Source organism: Carassius carassius, chromosome 16 (genome assembly GCF_963082965.1).
Source record: "Carassius carassius chromosome 16, fCarCar2.1, whole genome shotgun sequence".
Taxonomy (NCBI): Eukaryota; Metazoa; Chordata; class Actinopteri; order Cypriniformes; family Cyprinidae; genus Carassius; species Carassius carassius.
In genome coordinates, this window is record NC_081770.1 from 22,175,592 (window position 1) to 22,196,330 (window position 20,739).

Sequence of the window (20,739 nt, forward strand, 5' to 3'; positions counted from 1 at the left end):
GGCCAATCAGAGCACACTGCTCTTGTCGGAAGGAAGGACTTTATGGAAAACGACGTGTTTGAGACGCGCGGGGCATAGAGGACCTACAATAATGTACAATATTTGAAAATTAATGTGTTTTTTGAACATTAAAGCATGTCAACATATTCTATTACACCAAATACACAAAATAATGATCTTTTAAAAACCATCATATGACCCCTTTAATAACAGGGCATGTTGGACTCCTTTACTGCAACTGAAATATTACATCACGCCAAATTTCACCTGTCTTCTCCCTACGCTCTTCTCCCATTCATTTAATGAATGGGTGAAAGTACTTGAGCGCACAGACTGGTTTTATGCTCATCACTTTAGAGACCACTTGTCACACTTGTACCAGCTCTTTGTGACCCAAGTGAGAAAAAATCTTCTAATTGCTTATAATTTTAGCATGATGCGGGGCACAACCACTTGCAGACCTTTGAGGAGGTGTTTGAAAACAGCCACTCTCGCTTGAGGTCTATGATAAATGCGCTGTGATTCAGTGTACAATTCTCTGTTCATCCACTGTGAATGGGTAACACACGTCACAGAATAATTTAGTAATTTTCCTAGCGTAATTTCCAGCACATCCCAAATTACATGTTTATAGCATTGTATAGTGGAAATGACATTCATGGAAATGATGTTTCAAACACTAAAATAGCCGTCTACTTTGTCATGCATACGAAAATTGTCAGGACTGTGGACTTATCTGTGTGTGTTTTCTGCCTCTTGACTCAGTTTTTGTCACCCATTGATTGTTGATTTGATCCCAGGTGTGTCTCCTTAATTCCCTAGTTATCCTGAGTTTAAAAGCCCCAGTCTATTGAGTTCATGTTTTTCAGGTCTACTTGTTGTCTACATGTGTCTTCCAAGCACCTTGTGTGGATTACTCTCCTGTGATTCCTGGATTAAAACTGTAAATGTAGCCATTGCTAGAGAGAGCGACAGAGCTGAAGATCGCCGCGGAGCCACAGGCTGTGACGTCAGCCGAGGTGTGTGAGCCGGCAACACCACTTGCCATGAGGCAGAAAGTGACAGAGAGTGTAAGCACGGAGAAGAGCTCTGCCCCCTGCATCACGGCTGAGGGTGAGCTGAGTATGGTGTGGCAAAAGGGTTAAAACAAGGAGGTGGATCTCATTGACTGGGAATCTGATCTGGAGATCAAACTGCCCCCTCTCCTTTCTCCATTGTCTCTGCTGGTCCTCTCCAGCCATCCTTCATCCATAGTTCCCTTGCCTGAGGGGGCTTCTGATCGTCCAGTGCCTGCTCCTAGAAAAGTGTCCTCCAGTGCTTGCTCCTAGACTGTGCCCTCCAGTGCCTGCTCCTCAGAAATGCCCACCCTCCCGCCTGCTCCTGCCTCCTCCACCGCTGTCATCTGGCAGCCCCTCTACTGTACTTGCCTTCAGCCAATCATCTATGTGGTGCGAGCTCCGCAGAACTGCCATCCTCCAGCTTTGCCATGGCTGGAGTCTCCCTTGACTCCACCTCCAGTCTCTGAGGCCTGCACTCCGCCTCAGCCCATTGACCCATCGGGTCCACCATGGCTTCTAGCTCCCTCCTCTCCGCTGTGGCCCGCCAGTCCACTAGATCTACCTGGCTCCCTCATCCCTCCGGCTCCGCCTTGGTCTGGCATCGACCATCCTGTGCCTTGGGACTCCACTCCTCATCCCTACGGCTCCGTCAGGCTCCTCCATCCCCTCGTCTCCACCTCAGTCCTCTGTCACTCTGGCTCCACCTTGGCCTCCCAGATCCACATCTCTGCGTCTGTCACCAGCGCCATCTGCTCCACCTAGGACCTTTGGATCCTTCCCGTCGCCCTGGCTCTTCGGCTCTCCACCTTGGGCTCCTCCACCACCTGTTTTGCCACTGATGGTCGGCCCCTTGGAGATGGTGGCCATTCCTCCTCCATGGCTCCTCCCTCCATCGGCTCCACCATGGTTCGACACCATGGTTGTGGCCTGGGTCCAGCTGGACTCCACATGCTCCAAGCCCCTCCATCATCTCCTCCCTCCTTAGTCGCCCTTCTGGTCTCTGTCCCACCTGGCTTCCTCCTGGATATCAGTCCTCCTCCGGAACCTCCTCCCAAGTTCCCATCCACGCCTTCCTCTGTTGTTTCTATGGTGCGAGGACCCACCTTTTGGGAGGAGGGGTTAAGTCAGAACTATGGACTTATCTGTGTGTGTTTCTGCCCCTGTGACCCAGCTTCTGTCTCCCTTTGTTTGTAGATTTGATCCCAGGTGTGTCTTCTTAATTCCCTTGTTAGCCTGAGTTTAAAATAGTGATGGGAAGTTCGGATCATTTTACCGACTCGGACTTTTGAGCCTCGTTCAGCAAAATGAATGAATCTTTTTTCGAGTCATTTCGTTCATTTCGTTCATTTCAGCAAATTGTAATGAAAATGTTATGTGTTACTTCCCCAACACATCTAGTACTTACGCAAACGTTGATCACACTAAAAACAATACAAAACTAAAATGCTATAAGATACAGAAAAAAAATTCATTCTTTACCTGGGTCTTTAGTCTGTGATTAGCTCACCTCACCTCTTATCTGACAAGAGTCCTCGGGTTTAAGCCATTCCTTAATCACATGACAGCCCTATACGCAAAACTAATGCAGTCTTGAGCCGGAAAGAGAATTGATTAGTTCATCTCATGAGTCTTTCGGGTCTCGGGTCGAGTTTGACTCGTTCCTTAATCACTTGACAGCCGCATACGCAAAACTAACACAGTCTTGAGCCGGAAAGAGAATTGATTAGTTCATCTCATGAGTCTTTCGGGTCTCGGGTCGAGTTTGACTCGTTCCTTAATCACGTGACAGACCCATACGCTATTTCTGACATTTTCTGTCACTGTGTTTGTGTTACTGTTTGTTGAGGATCTGTGGTTTGTTATTATTTTATAAATAAATAAAACCCTGTTATAAATAAAATATTGATTAATTTGTCTTTTTGACTGTCTATTGGTAAATAAACACTAGGCTATATAATAATATAATAATCCAAGCTTACAATAAAAAGTATTTATAGACTTTTTTGTTAATTTTTACTCCAATTTTGAGTTTGCTGGTATAATAATTGCTTTTCCTAGGCAGACTTGACATATTGGTGTAATATATGTATAAGAAGATTGCTCAAAAAAGGACATAATGACATATACATTAAAAGCAAATAAAATACGAATTTGAATTATTAATGTTAGTTTAAAACATTAAGGTTATGATAACTTCAGCTTTAACAGTTTTAACCCAGCTCAGAGTGAGGAGGATACTTCAGATCCTGGTGCTACTGCCAGTGCAGGGGCCATGTTTTGGGAAGACTTTGACGAGAGGGTAGCAAGCTTGAGGCCTTCTGCTACCTCTTCTAAGACCTCAGATGCTATAAAGGTGCAGGTCTACCTTGCAGAGCCACTCTTACCCCGCACATCAGACCCTCTGGCCTGGTGGAGGAGATGTTCACCAGTATACAAAAGCCTTTCTGAAGTCACAAAGACAAGACTTTGCATTGTGGCCACATCTGTGCCATCTGAAAGAATTTTTTCTAAAACTGGCCAGATTATCTCAGATAGAAGAAACAGACTCAGCCCATCCAAGGTCAGGGAGCTTGTTTTTTTTTTAATGCAAACATGCCTTAAAGCAAGTCCCAAAAATATAGCCACAGTGTGTTATTTATTTTAAAGCTTATTTATTTTTCTTTATTTAGAAAAAGACTAGCTTGTTGTGCAATATTTTTGTTGTTGTTGTGATTTTAAAGGTAATTTGTTATTGTTATAAGGCTCCGTAGCTTTAGTATCTCTTAATTTTCATTTATTTTTACTTAAATGGTTTAAAATTATTTGGGGAATAGTTATCCTCTTTGATATAAAGTTTTTATTTTGGCACAAAAGTGTTATTTATTTTAAAACGTATTAATTTTAAATTATTATATTAAAAAAAGCAAAGCTTGTTGTGCAATATTTAGTTTTTCTTTTTTTTTTCTTTTTTTATATTGTACTTTTAAAGTTCATTTGTTAAGGTTATTAGACCCTGTGGCTTTATTATCTTTTAATTTTAATTTTATTTTTAATTATTTACTTTTTTATTATTTTGATTTATTTTGGAATAGTTGTCCTCTTTGTTACAAAGCTTTTCTGGCACACATGTTACACATATGTTGATTTAATAATTACTCTAGCCAATGTTGTCACATCACGGGACAAAAGAACGAACAACCCGAAGAACCGAAAGATGAACTAATCAATTCTCTTTCTGGCTCAATGGGCTAGGTGCACAAGATGGCGCCGGTGAACTTCAGCGACGCGAGTGTGTGCATACTTATTTCCGTTCTTGCGACGCTTGCATTCACTGTAAGGGATACTTACATACAAAACTTGGCTAGATGTATATATAATTAATGATTTTCAAATTTAACAGCGGATAGTGGTATGTCAAAAAACATGGGGAAACATCCTCCCTACATTTTTGGGTACATCTGTGTGGAAATTCATCAAGATACAACGCGGAGATTGCTTTATTCTTCTGTTGACTATGCGATCAGCGTCAGGTCAGGTCCACAGGGATTTCTTCTTTCAAACACAAACCACTCAAATATGTAATACTTTTCATTTTCGAAGAGCTGGTTTTGTTCTGACTTATGTAAGATCAATGTTTCTGACTGTCAAACAAAGATTTCTGATAAAGCATGTTTTATTAACTTTATTTGATAACATAATTTATAACTAACTGTACAATTAAACGTAATATAATTATGGTAGGTTTGCCTTAAATAAAAGATCTCCGTTTGCATTCATGTGTGTTTTTATCTATGTTTATTTGTTTTGTGAAAGATCTGCAGCATAAATCATTATCTGTCTATGAGCAGCTATTGTTATTCTTTTGCATTATCAGATTAAACAGATAAAATTAGTCACATATTTTTTACTGTGTAAAATAATAAAATATGTTGTGAAAATAACAATGAAACAGACTGATGTATGTGTACAATTGAGAAATTGATACTTCTGAAGATAAATCGCAGCCCACGTCTCACGAGGTAAATATTTCATTAAAAAAATAATAATAATAATGCAAACATTTTCGAGAAATAAGTAATTTGTACATTCACATATTTGGTAAGATAAAAATACATTATGTAGCGGTGTATACAGACCATGAGTTCAACTTTCATCTCTTGAACAGTAGGGAACATATGTATTTAATTCATTCACCAGACCCAAACATACACTAGTTTCAAATCCACTGGCTTAGTTAACATTTATAGTATAGAAATAATAGCAGTGTATATCTTATTTGCATTTGAAGTGATATTATAAATCCTGTAAACATACAGAACAGGGCTGGACTGGGACAAAAAATCGGCCCGGGCATTTTTGCCCAGACCAGCCCACTATATGATCATAAACACCACCCATCTTTGCACGCCCTTAATTATATGCATACCAACTCCTATTCATTAAAACCACTAATGCCATGTAATGGGTGAGTATAGGAACGAGTGAGAGTTAACAGATGAAATAAGTCAAAATTGTATATTTATTAATACAGTTGAACTATACTCCACAGCGGTGAATCCTAAAACAAGCTATAAGCGGCTCTGGCATAGCAATACCAGTGTTTCTTACAGGATTTTTGTTAAAACTATGGTGGTGTGTCCTCGGTCCTTCTAGGGGGGTTCGGGGGCATGCCCCTCTGTGAGAAAATTTTGTGCATTTTAATGTTAAATTCATTAATCTGGTGCACTTTGAGAGTTCAAAATTAAAAGCTCCAACCCATATTCAGTGTGCAAATTAAACAAAGGAAAATTTAAACCTCTTTTAGTTACAGTGTCTATTTACATTACACCTATACATAATAATAGTTATAATATTAATCCAATGACAGTAATAGCCATATTTTGTAAAACAAATGCACAAAAAATAAAGGAAACATTCTTAATTAGTTGTACCAATTTCTATACTTGAAAGAGATAAGCACATGATCTTTTATTTTGACGCAAACTGCATCAAGCTTTTATTTTGGCGGAAAACATGGTTTACAAACGCCTCATTAAATTTCTAGTGAATTGCGGTAATCGTCAACTATGCAGATGTGGAAATAATCTACACTCATGACATGGCCTCAGTGTTTTGAAAGTAGTTATGCTTACCGCAGGCTCTACACTTTCTCATCTCTCTCCTGATCCTCCGTCCTCACTATCATCATCTGCCACAGGAGCTGATGAAGGTCAGAAAACATATATTTTGACACAGTTTACAGTGTCTGCTTTAAGGGCCTGGTTCTATTTTTTCACGCTATTTATCTGCACATTCCTTGCGTTTCTTCTCCATCTTTTTTTACAGATACACACTGACACTGCTGCCGCTCGCTCACTCGTTTAAAGTTGTGATTGGGCCAGCCCAGTGTCAATCAAGAAAAGAGCCAATGGGCCGCTGATCTACGTGTTTCATGGGCTGGTCTGTCAGAAAAAAAACACTGACTTTGACCAATGCATTACACCGGCAAAAACTCAGCGCCGCCAATTAAGCAAATGCCCGGTATGCCCAATGGCCAGTCCAGCCATGATACAGAAGGTATTATTTGGACTTCTGGTGTTCTCTGCACTGACGTTTAGCACAACCGGAAATATCTACGCACACACTCGCAAGACCGGAAATCCAAGATGGCGGAGATATGCAACTAGCCCATACTGCATTCTTTTACTGTTAGCGTATGGGTCTGTCACGTGATTAAGGAATGACTCGACCCGAAGACTCATGAGATGAACTAATCAATTCTCTTTCCGGCTCATACTGCATTGGGTTAGCGTATGGGGCTGTCACGTGATTAAGGAACGAGTCAAAAACCTGATAGACCCGAACTATGAACTAATCAATTCTCTTTCCGGCTCAGACTGCATTGGGTTAGCGTATGGGGCTGTCACGTGATTAAGGAACGAGTCAAAAACCCGATAGACCCGAACTATGAACTAATCAATTCTCTTTCCGGCTCAAGACTGCATTGGGTTAGCGTATGGGGCTGTCACGTGATTAAGGAACGAGTCAAAAACCCGATAGACCCGAACTTTGAACTAATCAATTCTCTTTCCGGCTCAAGACTGCATTGGGTTAGCTAATGGGGCTGTCACGTGATTAAGGAACGAGTCAAAAACCCGATAGACCCGAACTATGAACTAATCAATTCTCTTTCCGGCTCAAGACTGCATTGGGTTAGCGTATGGGGCTGTCACGTGATTAAGGAACGAGTCAAAAACCCGATAGACCCAAACTATGAACTAATCAATTCTCTTTCCGGCTCAAGACTGCATTGACTGACAGGTGAATCACTACTACTAGAACAGAACCTATAGAATAATGCGCATGCGCGACTGAATGAATCACTCCCCGAGACGACTCGTTCTTCCCGAGTCACATTAAAGATTCGTTCAAAATGAACGAATCGTTCAAGAACGACACATCACTAGTTTAAAAGCCCCATTCTATTGAGCTCATGTTTTTGGGGTCTACTCGTTGTCTACATCTATCTTCCAAGATCCTTGTGTGGATTATTCTCCTGTGATCCCTGGATTAAAGACTGTAAATGTTTCCCTCGTGCTCCTTACTACAGCGTAGTGTGACACAAATACTCAGAATTAAAGCATTTTCCCCCAATTAAAAAAACAAAGCTGCATTCACATTTTCTGTTTCTTTTGCTGACAAATTCAGTCCAGTCATTTTAACAAGAATCACTACTGACAACTATAACGTTGGACAATGTACATTTTTGCCCATGAAAATGGGATTTTGGCATTTTTTAATGGCATTTTTAATGAGTTTTAACAAATTTATAAAAAGTTAATAAAAATGAACCCCCTTGAAATATGAAAGTGCTAGAAGTTTAAGAAACACCATTATACTACAAGATATGAATAACTGAGCATTGATGGATGAACCTCTATTTAACAAAATTCAACCATATTAACATAAAATAAAAGCAAATTAAATTCAGTATAAAATGAAATAACAATGAGCAATAAAATAAAGAGTGGAAACTGTGAAGATTCCAAACTCCTGAAAGAACTTTTGCTTGGCTTATTTAAAATGGCAAATACAAATCTTGAACCTCAGGTCAATTTAAATTTGTAATTGGTTTGGTCTACTCAGTTTCATCTCCCTGTGGGTAACCATCCCTTTGAGGCCTCAAAAGAAAAAGCTACGGATTCAAATCTCTCAGAGTGTCATTTTTGTAATGAGCTGCCCCATACATTGATTAGCTCATCTGGCCGAAAGCTCAGTCAGGAAAATGCATTCCGTAGCCTGCTGACAATCACCCCGGGCAAACTGTTCAAGCTCACATCTAGAAACCAGATCTTTCTTAAATCCCCAGACCTATTAAAGATGAAATTAGGTGAGGGAGAGAAGACTGAAGCTGAAAGAAACACGGATGATGTTCATACTGTGAACTCAGATGGGCAGTTTACAGTGGACACAGATGTCCTGGCTGCACTCTTGGGTTTGGCAAAGACCACAGATTGTTTAAAGGGATAGTTCAGCCAGAAATGAAAATTCTGTCATTAATTACTCACCCTCATGTCCTTTCATCTTGTCACAATTAACACTCCACATTTAATTTAATTTAACTTCCTACCGTACTGGAGAGAAAAGAAGTAACCAGTTGATCTGCCAGTCGCGAGTCTTTCATGCAGAGAACACAGCTCACATTTTGTGCATAATGATGCAATTAAAAGTTAAGGGCCAAACGGATGTTTATACAATTTCACATTACTGTTGCAAATGGAATACAACACAGATAGCATTGAATAAATTTTTTTACCATGTTAAATGTTAATAAACCCCTTTTCACATGACGTCATGCAACTTCGCCGTGTTTGAAGTTATTTAACGCATTTTATGTGTTTGTAGTTGCCTCCCTCGGGAGTGCCAGCGTTGTCCGAGTCTGATCCCGAGCTGACGGCCGTGCTTTCCCGGGCAGCGGAGAGCATCGGGCTTGAGTGGAACCCTCCACCCTGTCCTGAGCGCTCGAGGCTGGATGATTGGTTCCTGGGGGCTGCTCATGCGGATCGCCAGCACCCCCCTCTGGTTCCTTTCTTCCCGGAAGTGCACCAGGAGGTAACCAGTTCATGGAAGGAACCTTTAACTGCCCGAAACCGTTCTGGTACTTCCTCCGCCTTCACTGCCCTCGATGGCGGGGCGGCCAAGGGGTATGCTGGGATTCACCCGGTGGAGCGTTCTGTTGCGATGCAACTGTGTCCACAGAGCGCCTCCGCTTGGCGTGGTGGTCCCAAGCTGCCCTCCAAGGCCTGTAAGTTCTCATCCACGCTTGTGGCCAAGGCTTACATAGCTGCGGGCCAGGCCGCTTCTGCCCTGCATGCATTGGCCTCACTTCAGGTCTATCAGGCCAAGCTGCTCCGGCAGCTGCACGAGGGCAGTGCTGACCCAGGGCTTTTGCAGGAGGCGCGCACTGCTACCGACCTCGCTCTCCGGGCGACGAAGGTCACTGCGCGCTCCTTGGGTCAGGTGATGTCCACTTTGGTGGTCCAGGAGCGCCACCTATGGCTGAACCTGGCAGACATGAGGGAGCCTGACCGGGCTCAGCTCCTCAACTCCCCGGTCTCCCAGGATGGCCTCTTCGGCGACGCGACAGAGAGCTTTGCCCAGCAGTTCTCTGCCGCCCAGAAGCAGTCCGAGGCCATCAAGCACATCCTGCCCCGGCGGTCCTCTGCTGCCTCTGCCGCCGGCGCAGCCGCCTCAGCCTGCTCGTCGCCGAGGGCGCCCCACTGCGGCCTCCTCCACTCCTGCTTCGCCACAGCAGCAGCCTTCACCCCGGCCGCAGCGAGGAGATGGCCGCAGAAGGGTGGCGCAACCCGTCTCTGCCTCTAAGCCTGCCAAACGCCAGGCCAAGCGGCGTTCCTGAGACGGGCGACCCGGAGTTGGAGACGTCAGCTCGTCAGGAGATGGTAGCATGACCACTCCTTCCCCTGGAGGAGGGCCGGGGGAGAATCCTTTGTTCTCATTTTCTTTTTGTTCCGCCACTGGCCCTGCGGCCGGTGGTACCCAAACCTTCATTAAAAGAGCTGTTTCCTCTACCTCCGGGTCCCAAGAGGCCACGAACGACAGTTGGCGACGTGCTTCCTCGCCGCTCTCGTTCCCCTCTCCCCTTGCCAGTTTCCAGGCAAAGCCGGCCCGAGAACGCTCCGCCTTCTCATGCCCTCTTTGCTACTTGGAGTCAGATGAGTGCCTGCACTCCGCCCCCGCTAAGGGACGCTGTGCCTCCCATGCCGGGGCTGTCTGCTCCACCACGCTGCCCCACTGTGGGTACGCCTGTAGTCCCCTTGACCCCGCTGGTTCGGTTCCTGGGAGCCTGGCTAGAGCTCCCCAGGCCTTCCCGCTGGCTCATCTGGACGCTCAGGCTCGGCTACGCGATCCAGGTTTCGGGGTGTCCACGCAACGATGGTGGGCAAAGATGCCCCTGTCATGCGCGTGGAGGTCGCGACCCTGCTGGCAAAGGGCGCGATAGATCCGGTCCCTCCAGCCGACATGAAGTCCGGCTTTTACAGCCCTTACTTCATAGTACCCAAGAAGACAGGTGGGTTACGGCCAATCCTGGACTTGCTTGCCTTGAACCGAGCTCTGCACAGACTCCCGTTCAAGATGCTAACGCCCAAGCGCATTTTCGAATGCATTCGTCCGATGGATTGGTTTGCAGCGATCGACCTGAAGGACGCGTACATTCATGTCTCCATTCTTCCTCGACACAGACCGTTTCATCGGTTTGCTTTCGAGGGGCAGGCATATCAGTACAAGTTTCTCCCATTCGGGTTGGCCCTGTCTCCCCGCGTCTTTACGAAGGTCACGGAGGGAGCCCTGGCTCCTCTCAGGGAACAAGGTGTCCGTATCCTCAACTACCTTGACGACTGGCTGATCCTAGCTCACTCTCGAGAGCGGTTGTGCGAGCACAGGGATCTGGTGCTCAGACACCTCGCCCGACTGGGTCTTCAGGTCAACTGGGAAAAGAGCAAGCTCTCCCCTGTGCAGAGGATCTCTTTTCTCGGTATGGAAATAGACTCGGTCGCCATGTTCGCGCGGCTTACAAACGAGCGACGAGCTCTCACGGCAGCAGTCTCGCCCCGGGGATTGGAGACTCCACCCCCAGTCGGTTCAGCTGATTTGGGAACACTTCGGAGACGCTCAGGTAGACCTGTTTGCCTCTCCAGAAAATTCCCACTGCCAGTTGTTTTACTCCCTGACCGAGGGCACCCTCGGCACGGACGCCCTGGCACACAGCTGGCCGCTGGGCCTGCGCAAGTATGCGTTCCCCCAGTGAGCCTTCTTGCACAGACGTTGTGCAAGATCAGGGAGGACGAGGAGCAGGTCCTCATGGTTGCGCCTTTTTGGCCCGGCCGGACCTGGTTCCCCGAACTTGTACTCCTCGCGACAGCCCCTCTCTGGCCAATTCCTCTGAGGAAGGACCTTCTTTCTCAGAGACGGGGCACCCTCTGGCACCCACATCCCGATCTGTGGAACCTACATGTGTGGGTTCTGGACGGGTCACGGAAGGTTTAGGTACCTTGCCACCACAGGTGGTAGCTACCATCACTTCAGCTAGAGCCATGTCCACCAGACATGCCTATGCTTTGAAGTGGAACCTCTTCGTCACTTGGTGTTCTTCACGGCGTGAGGACCCCTGGAAATGTCCGATTGGGTCAGTGCTTTCCTTTCTTCAGGAGGGGTTGGAACGAAGGCTGTCTCCTTCCACCCTCAAGGTCTATGTGGCCGCCATTTCGGCTCACCATGACCCTGTTGAAGGTAAGTCTCTTGGGAGGCACGATCTGATCATCAGGTTCTTGAGATGAGCAAGGAGGCTCAATCCACCTCGCCCTCAGCAAGTCCCCTCTTGGGACCTCGCAGTGGTTCTATCAGCACTGCAGAGAGCTCCCTTCGAACCCTTGCTCTCAGTAGAGCTAAAACTTCTGTCTTTGAAAACTGCGCTCCTGACGGCTTTGGCTTCGGTGAAGAGGGTCGGGGACCTGCAGGCATTTTCAGTTGACGAAGCGTGCCTGGAATTCGGGCCGGCTAACTCTCACGTTATCTTGAGACCCCGGCCTGGGTACGTGCCCAAAGTTCCCACCACTCCTTTTAGGGATCAGGTGGTGAACTTGCAAGTGCTGCCCCTGGAGGAGGCAGACCCAGTCCTGGCGCTGCTCTGTCCAGTACGTGCGCTCCGCACCTACGTGGACAGAACTCGGTGCCTTAGGACCTCAGACCAGCTCTTTGTCTGTTATGGAGGCCAGCAGAAGGGAAAGGCTGTCTCCAAGCAGAGGTTATCCCACTGGATAGTGGATGCTATTGTCCTGGGTTATCAGGCTCAAGACCTGCCATGCCCCCTAGGGGTGAGAGCTCACTCAACTAGGAGCGTGGCTTCCTCCTGGGCGCTGGCGCATGGCGCCTCGCTAGCAGACATCTGTAGAGCTGCGGGCTGGGCGACACCTAACACATTCGCGAGGTTTTATAATCTCCGTGTAGAGCCCGTGTCCTCCCGGGTACTTGCCCCTTCGGGCCAGTAAGGACCTGCTCGGTGTCAATCCGCTTGCTGCGCCATTGCACTTCGCAGACTGGATGCATGCGCTATTCCCCTCAGGTGAGTTCCTCAGTCAGAACCCTGGGTTCCTCCAGCATTGTTGATGTCCAACACTTGTGTACATGCCCTTTGGTCAGCCATGTGTGGGACTAGGTGCCTCCATGTGTCGTGATTCCCCTTCTGGGTAATCCCATGTGTGTATGTCCACAGTAAGTCTCTCCGCAGCATGTGTCTTTCCCTTGGCAAGCCCCTTGCCAGCTCTGTCGTTGTAACTTCCACCCTGCGGGCTGGGTACCTCAGAGTTCTTATGTATCACCACCTTGGTAGATACCTGCCTTCTGTATGTCCTCCCACGGGCAGGCAGCCTGCTAGCATATGTCCATCTGGAATATGCTACCCAGTGTAGTCTGTGTTAGCTATAGGCCCTCACTCGTGCTGGCCTCACGACAGGGTGCTATCACTCACACGGGTCGCTGGAAGACAGCCATGTGGCGTTTTGTAAGGGACCCCATTCGTAACGTCGAACGTGACCGACTGAAAGGGAACGTCTTGGTTACGTATGTAACCCTCGTTCCCTGAAGGTGGGAACGGAGACGTTACGTCCCCTTGCCACATCGCTGTTCCGCTGAACGTCCGGGTCACTGGCTCGGCTCCTCAGCGAAGACTTGAATGCGAGTTGCTCGCGTTGCTCCTTATATACCCGCTCTGCGGGGCGGAGCTCGCGATGCAAATTCCGCAGACCAAGGTACTTTGTGTACCATTGACTCATTTTGTACCACTCGAAGGTGATTGGGCTCTCGGGCGAGATCCCCATTCGTAACGTATATAATATATAGATTTCATTTGTAATTCGCTTTGGATAAAAGTGTCCGCTAGAAGACTAAATGTAAAAGTATTTAGGATGGATAGTATGAACAGTGGGACGCAGAGAAAGACTGGTGATCTTGACAGAATGTTTATTTACCAACATTCTTCTAAATATTCTCTTGTCCATGGAACATGAAAGATGTTATTTTGAAGAATGTTGAAAACAAATGGTTTTGGAAGCTGTTTGGTTACCAGCATAAATATTTTCCTTTTCTCTGGAACATAAAAGAAGATATTTTGAAGAATTTTTTTTGTAGCCACATGGATTTGGAAAAATATCTTCTTTCATATTCCACAGAAGAAAGAAAGTCATACAGGTTTAAAATTACACAAGACTTAGTAAGTGATTACATAATTTTAATTTTCACGTATACAGTACTATCCATTTATATAGCCTATGATTGGAGGCTACATGAATTAGTCGACATTAAGTTTCTACAAAGAAAAATGAGAAAAACTGTCAAGTAAATGCACAAAAAAGTCTATACACTGGAAACCTAATTTCTGTTTGTTTCTTGCTCTATTTGCAAGAATTATCTAAAGATTGAGCAACCATAATGATCACATAACAGTTCAGTCCTTGATCCAGTGATTCACAGGGGTATCTGCTATTGCTCAGTGTCATGAAAGATTGCTCTGCCAATTACTGTGCTAATGTACACAAGGAGCAAGTTGGACCAGCCTGAAAATACTTTCTTTGTTTTTTTGTTTATGAAGAGGTCAAATTTAATCTGAAGCATTTGTAAATCCTTCCTGAAATCAGGCTTGACGTCACGCAAGTCAACACTATAATATTTTAAAGGATTGTTGTAAATTCTAATAATAGGGTTTAAAGTTGACATGCTGCATAGGCAGACACAGAATTGCAGTCATGACACTAGTTTACCTACCCACGCGCATTAATAGACAGTGAGTCGGAAACGCGCACTGAAGTGCGTCTTGATGTGTGATCCGGCAGCACTGGTGACTGTCATTCTCCGTTAGTTGAGCTGACACTCTTCCCACTGGGCACCTCGTGTGTGTGTGTGTGTCAACTTCCTACAAGTGACAGCCATGGAGCAGCCAGTCTCACTGCCCTTGTCAGGGGGACAACTGGTTAGATGTGCTTGCCATTCTCTCCAACAAACTCTGCTGCCCTTCTCTATTTGCTGCACTCAGGGTAGATGTGAAAACAGTCTACATTCATCAAGTTCAAGTATTGTACTTTCAACCTGTACTTTCTTCTCTTTTTTTCCGTAGAGCATAAAAGATGATGTTTGGCACAATGTCCAAGCTGTTCTTTTTTTTATACAATGAAGATGACAAATAACCATAAAAATCCTATAAAATACACAGTTTAAAAATGTCTTTCAGAGCCTTTATTTGAGGACACTGATTAAAAAGGGGCAATTTTGTGCTTAACGATTGCTTAAATTGCAGTTTTTCTCTCACATATATGAACGATCATTTATTCTACATAAGAAAAACAAATTATGCTTTGGTAAATCATAATTATGATGTAAAACAATATGACTAAGATTAAGATTATGAGATACAGTAAATTATTACAAAAGGCCATAATTTTGACCAACATTTTATATTTTTGTCATAAATATTTTTATTATAACATGGTTACGACTTTTTGTCATGATTATGACCTTTTATCTTATAATTTTGACTTATGTCATCATTTTGACATACTGTATTTAGAATGTTCAACTTTCCATCTCATAATTAAGACTTAGTATCTTATCATTTTGATTGTCATATTTTCGACACAATTTTGACTTTTTATCTCATAATTATGACTTGATATCTCTAAGTATATTCAAACCTGACTTCGGTCATATTTATGATTCACCATAATTTTTATGTATGTATTTATTTATTTATGTGGCACAAATGGGCTTCCATAAGCTATAAAATGACTTCGGATGCATATTTTACTGTATTTTTCTAATGCTTTTGTGAGACTTAAATCACCATTTGCTGTCATTGTATGGAAAAGAGCAGCTTGGACATTCTGCAAAACATCTTTGTTTTTAAGAAACAGAGAAAGTGATGTGAGATGAGTAACAGAATTGAAAAGCTGGGGTAGATTATCCCTTTAAGCTTTTGAATAAATTAATTTTTCTTATTTACTATTTCAGTTAAATTGTGAATATCTCTGTTGCTTTTTGAATATTTGTGCTAAAAATTCTATTCCCATGCCAAGTCATTTTGAGATTGCGCTTGTATTAATATTTTTATTAATCTCAGGGTTACTTCTGTGCCTATTTAAGAATGTCAGACAGTTATTATGTGACAGTTAGAAAGATTTATTCATCTTCTCTGTGTGAGCTTGATTATTATGGCAGGTTTGGGTTAGACCGAAGGTATCCGATCGCATGAAACTTAATTTACCGAGTCAAATATAACATTATAAACTCGGTATGATAGCTCACCGAAAATTGATGTCCACTTCCAGGTTAATAAATTATGTAGCATACTGTGGCCGAGCTGCTGGAGTTCAGGTAGCTTTAGACTCAGACTTTGGAGAGATGCTGGTTGCATTAGCTGCATGGGCAGCCATGATGTCACTGTGGCGCAGACTTCGTTTGCTGATAAGACGCTGCCAAATCCATCCTGCCTCACACACACACACACAAACACACACAAACACAGGAAGGAACAAGCAATTTAGGAAAATACACTGGCTAAAGCCAGTTTTTAAGTTCCTCTATGTTTTAACATCTCCTGTGCTGATGTTTGGAAAATGTTCTTTACCTAGCCAAATAGCAACCACCCTGAACACCCTGCAACCGCATAGCAAAGTCCTGCCATTGTGCCAGCGAGTTTTGCAAGCACCAAAATTGTAAAAATCTAGTTTCCACCCTTGTTTTTATTAATTTGTCTTCCTTTAGGACCCAACTGTTTGTTTTGCTCTTGCTGGAACACATGCATATGCACCTGTTTTGAGGCCATTAATTAGATTTAACCAAAACAGCTCAGGGCTTTTGGTTTATTAATGCTGAGAAACACCAAACACAAAATGTTCCCAATTAAAATGAAGATGAATGGCAGGGCACGTCCCCCCGTTGAGCCGCCGCATCTAAATTATCACCGTGCAGACAAACCATTAAATACGCAGCCCTCACCCCGTCCCGGCAGACTGCGCCCGAACCACCCACTGCGATCTCTCTTTCTCAGTCTTGTTTTCTATTTATGTCTCTCTCAGTCCCTGTTCTGTCACTACAGGTGACGAGCCAGGGGACGGCGCATTCAAAACAGCTTAAACAAAATACTCATGTTTTTTTAAATGAGCTGCATATGAAATGATTTGACAGCTAACAAGAGATAAACAGTGTAAATAAATGCCTGGATTGATAATAAAGTAAAATATCAAAGACTTTGTACACCATTTATCTCAAGATTAAAAGGATATAAGATGAAGGCGCACCTGAAAGTCTTTCGACAAAGAAAAGAAACTTCAAGTCAGTGTTTTAACAACATAACAAGGAATCCAGTCAAAACATAGGCTTTAATTTCCTTGATCTTTTTAGAGCAGCCTATGTTGCTAAACATCCTTTTGACTCCTTGTGCCACATCCTGAAAGGTGCATGAATAAACTACCAATCCACAGCTAGTTGTGAAATCGTTGCGGAGAGACTGTTAAGACTGTTGACACAAGTGTTGTTGGAAAAGCAAACATGCACAAGAACAAAATGGTGCCACCTGTGACATCCAAACACTCGCTCTGGCACCAGATAGAGCTGGGAGTTTTTTCTCTCGTCTGCCTTGGGGCACAGGTTTTTTTTTTTTTTTTGCTACTGTAACTTCTGATGAGAGCAAAGGATAAGACTAATATTATAAATCTAGGCTTGTGTCATAAAACAAAAACAAGTAATTCGGTTATTTAATGCATTGCATACATCTGAACCAAATCAAAACAGCTTAACAAAGCTTAACAGCTTAACAAAATTTTCCATATCCATTTTCATGTCCACCAATGCATTGCAAAATAACTAGATAACAATTTCAGGTGTGATGCAAGAATGTATATATTGAAGCAATAAAATGATCATGTCTTTCCCTTGCGTCACCATTACTTAAGAAACATTTTGGGAAATGTAGATATGACTAAATGTTTCAGAGAATACTGATTTTTTTTTAAATCAGAAATTACCAGAAAAATTCAGTATAAAATCTTCACTTTTATGTTTTAGAAAATTATAATTATAATAAAAAATAATAATTGCAATCAGAAATAAATCGTAAAAATGCACTAAGGTCATTTTAATAATATTTATATAATGGCCATAGTTTCATGCATTTTCATAGTGCATGAAATTTGATTCAAAATATAAACATGGGTAGTTCTTCAACAATGTAAATTACACTTATTTGGAATTTTTGGATTTATGTATTCTAAATATTCAAAATTAAACAGGATTTATAGGATTTATCCAAATTAAAGCTTGATGTTTACTTTGATTTGTATTTGTTTTCTTCACACATCTCAAGCTCTTTAAACACATTATTGTCTCCTTGGCAATTCAAGTGCACTTAAAAAATTATTTGTTGTGATGTAAATAACACAACTGAAGGACTGTGTTAATTTGTGTAAATTGTATATTAGCTAAATCATTAGCAAACAATAAATATTAAAATAAATGTGAAATTGTAAAACGTAATAATATTTTGTATGGGTTCAACTATGCATTTACCACAGTGTCTAAACAAATCGTTCAGTGACAAAAATCCTACTCTGGAAATCAGTCCTGGTTATGTCTTTGGTTGGAAAGAGCAAGCTCTTGTATTTCCATATTGAATATTAATGAGTGTGGATCCCCCCCCCCCCCACACACACACACAGACTAATTGTAATGGAGAGACACCCAGCAGAGACACACTTAAATCTTGCACCCAGCAGAGAAACTAAATCTTGCAATCGATTCCTGCCATGCAAGTTTCAAAATAAACTCAAACACAAACACATGACACTCACAGATCAGCCTCTGCGTCTCAATATTTGAGGACATGAACACATGAACTTCATCTCTAGAGCTGTTCTGAAAGTCACTTCACCAGCTTTACACCATTTCAAGAACTCAAAGATCTTCACCACAAACCACCAAAATAAGAGTTCGGCTTGACTTGAAGAAATGATGATAGAAATATATCAATGTATACTAAAATATAATTCTCAATGTAATCATATTGTTCGTATTTTTAAGGAATTTAATACAACCAAGGTGTTTTAAATAATTTATACAATTCTGTTGTGCAGCTTGCTTGACAATAAAAATGCAATGTTTTGTTGTAAATTAATTTCATATGACCATGTTTTGAAAAGATGATCAACCTGGTACAGATTTACTAATAAATTTCATTGGACATTAAACAACACATTTGAATCATAAACACAGAAACCAGAAAAAAAAGAATGGGGAAAAAAAGAAATTCGGAATAACAGTGTAATAAACTAATTTATGTTTACTTTTATTCTCAAGGCCCAATTTATTCTCAAATTAATGTTATATGACTATCGCTCTAAATATTGATATCGTATGATATGGAAAAAATATTGTGATAATATTTTTGGCCATATCGCCCAGCCTTACTCTCATTTTATTTTAAGTTTTGGCAAATTGTTGGCTATTTTTATAGAAGTTCATACAGCCTACACCTGACTGTCAGATTTAAAGGTGGACCTTCAAACTTAGATTTTTTAAAGTTGTATATTTTAATACAAATCATAGTATAAATTCATATGAAAATGTAAAATGATACTTAAAAAGAATACATAAAATAGCTGTTTTCTCTTGATATCAGATTTGACTGTGCAGCTGTTGGGGCTGCCAGCTTATAAACCAACTACCATGTTCAAAAAACCAGCCTGACCACTTTAAACTGGTATGACCGAGTTTTTCCATTATGGCTCTGCAAACTAACAATGCAACAGAACAAAATTAGCAAGCTCCTGTCATAATCAACACACTCATTTTCAGTGTAGACCACTTTGTTGATTGCTACAGAAGCATTATAATTCTGTTGCTCGTTTGCTCACTTAGACCCACCATACAAAGAGCGCAAGGGCGCACACACCATCACACCTACAGAAATAGGAGCAATATGGACAAAAACCACATAAATATGTATTTATACACAGAAATATGAACCCACACAGACTTCAAAGCAGACATCCAACCAGAGAGAGCGTTTGCTAATCTGTACATCGCAAGTAATTTTCTCCTTGATGGAGTTCGGAGGTGAGGTCAATCTGCTATAATGTATTCTGTAATTTCAAGGCTGGTTCAGTTAGCAGATCTACGGGGAGGCTTAAAAGCCTAGCTGACCTTTTCGAAGAGACATTAGCAGCACTTACAGTGATGGGCCGCAAAATCAGAATAGTTTATAGACAGGAAAAGTAGATCTTTGTCAGCCTTGGGGCAGTGAGGATAGCATGAGGCTAATGCTAAATGGCCAGTTCCCTGCAGTCAGTGCCATTACTGGAGTTTTTGGGACTCAATATCGCTGTGCAATAAGGTTAAGACAAGAGTGTTTGTACCTGTCTGAGGTCACAGAAGTTTTCAGATACAACCATTTTGTCATTTACAGAAATACACCAAATGCAAATGCTAATGTTATGCTATTGATCAATTCAAGCAGCTAGCTATAAAACTCTGAGAAGTTAAAAGTAACTTTGCGTAAACATGACAGCCCTTATATAAAAAGAGGCAAGCTCTTTTATTCAGTTCAATTCAAGTTTATTTGTATAGCAATTTTTACAAAACAAATCATTGCAAAGCAGCTTTACAGAAAATTAAGTTTCTACAATATTTAGTAGTAACTTATCAGTGGTGACTGTCAGCTTATGTACATATGACAGGAATGTGGAAAAATCTATAAAAAATGTAATCAAACAGACGATGAAAACTATTAACAGCAATTATCATTTGATGCATTATAGCAAAATGTGTTAGTTCTGTTTGTTGTTTCAGGGTTGGCATCATCTGAAGTCCTCTAAGGGGTTTGCATCATCTCTTCTCAGGTGTTCTGGATCCAGACTGGAACTTGTAGAGAAATAATTAGTGTAGCTGCTGTTCCAGCCAAGCAAAATTAATTAGTTTAACCCAAGCTAAAGAATAATAATGCACATTTGATCAGATACAACTGCAGTCCAAAATTATGAGTTGCATTATTTGAAGGCTTGGCGAAAGACGTGTTTTTAATCTAGATTTAAACAGAGAGAGTGTGTCTGAACCCCGAACATTATCAGGAAGGCTATTTCAGAGTTTGGGAGCCAAATGCGAA

The 20,739-nt window shown here is 42.4% G+C and overlaps 1 long non-coding RNA gene across 1 annotated transcript in view; it reads right to left on the minus strand.

Moving 5' to 3' along the window:
* The window catches only part of LOC132159924 (uncharacterized), a 24,470-nt gene extending 7,964 nt beyond the window's left edge, over window positions 1-16,506 (minus strand). The window contains exons 1-2 of the long non-coding RNA XR_009437920.1: window positions 16,393-16,506; window positions 15,888-16,068 (exon numbers count right to left, since the gene is read on the minus strand). This is a non-coding gene — a long non-coding RNA (uncharacterized LOC132159924). The remainder of the gene's footprint in view (window positions 1-15,887; window positions 16,069-16,392) is intronic.
* Window positions 16,507-20,739: the final 4,233 nt, after the last annotated feature.